This window comes from Ochotona curzoniae, unplaced genomic scaffold (genome assembly GCF_017591425.1).
Source record: "Ochotona curzoniae isolate NIBS_2020 unplaced genomic scaffold, NIBS_Ocur_1.0 contig_1071, whole genome shotgun sequence".
Lineage (NCBI taxonomy): Eukaryota > Metazoa > Chordata > Mammalia > Lagomorpha > Ochotonidae > Ochotona > Ochotona curzoniae.
Genome location: NW_024464939.1, coordinates 16,752,223 through 16,753,810, shown reverse-complemented (window position 1 = coordinate 16,753,810; position 1,588 = coordinate 16,752,223).

The following is a 1,588-nucleotide window of genomic DNA, read 5'->3' as shown; positions in this document are numbered from 1 at the left end:
TAAATATTGCCTTTATTTGTATTGCTGGTGGTAAAGGTAGTTTATTTTTATCAGTTTTGAATTTTCAGAGAATTATGTTCTAATACTAAAATATGCTAGATTTGAAAGACATAACATAGTTATGTACCATTTTTATTTAAAGGAAAGCGTAAATGTACCTGTGCAGGGTGGTATGTATGTGTGTAATTGAAGAACCATATAATAGATGTGATCGCCCCTACACCGTATGGCAGATGCCAAATGCAAAGGGGAAATTTACTTTTTCCTTTTTGTTAAAAACGTGAAAAATTTGAAGATTATGTGAATTAGTGTTTATACTCCTTTAACAGCATGAGTTTTTGTGTCTCCTCTGGTGTGTTTCCTTAGTAAGAATTGCCATAGTTAGCTGTAAAGAATGTATCTTCAGTGGTCCCGTTTGTCCTTCCAAGTGCACTCCGCGCACACTGTCAGAGAAGGGCAGTCCCTGATGTTGAACCAACAGACAGTACCTGCTCTGAAATAGTGGCCTCCATGTTAGTCTTTGTCGAGAATGGGCATCTTAAAATTTTCTTACCTGATTGTGATATGAAAGCTGATTCTTGTGAAAGATTTCCAACCATAATCAAGAGGCCTCAAAGCATGCTGTTTAGGGCATCATCATTATGGTAGAGGTAAGTTTGTGATGCTGGCATCCCATATAGGCCCTAGATCATGTCTTAGTGGCTTCGTCTCTGATTCAGCTCCCTGCTAATGACCTGGAAAAGCAGCAGAAAATGGCCCAAGTACTTGGGCCCCTGCTGCTCACACGGGAGATCCACATAAAACTCCTGGCCAATACTGATTATTGTGGCCACATAAGGAGTTAACCAACAAACAAATGGAAGGCTTCTCTGACTTTCAAAATACATGTTCTTTAAAACTTATGGCATTTAGATCTGTGGATGTTTATTCAGTGTTTCAAGTGTGACCCAGAATTACAGAAGATAACCCTTTTTGAGGCTCGCCAGCAGTGTGACTGTAGCCATAAGAGTAAATTGAATTCAGTCTGTGGCTTGCATGTGTGTGGGATTTTGTTAGGAACACATTAGGAAGCATCAGTAGTTTGTATAGAAAGGTCATCCAAGTCTCGGGCAAAAGTCAGCCTGAGACCTAGATCACCCAACAATTGACTGAGAACTTGGCAACTTGCTTTCAGGTCGGCCTGTGTCTGCTTTCTGTCCTTTGTTGCTGGATATAGATTATCCTGACCCTGGCAGTGAGTGAGGAAGTTTTAAAATTTAATTTTATAATTTTTAATATTTATGTAGTTTAGGGGGATGCATGCCCATGTGGCCTATGACTTCAGGGGGGCGGGGCAGGGAAGATCAGGTATAGAGGAAGGTGGGTAGGATGCATACTTAAAGATTTTTAAAGAAAGATTTATTTATTTTTATTGGAAAATTAGATATACAGAGAGGAGGAGAGACAGAGAGAAAGATCTTCCGTTCGATGGTTTACTCCCCAAGTGACAACAATGGCTAGTACCAATTCAAAGCCAAGACCCTGGGGCTTCTTCTAGGTCTCCCACACAGGTGCAGGGTCCTAAGGCTTTGGGCCATCCTTGACTGCT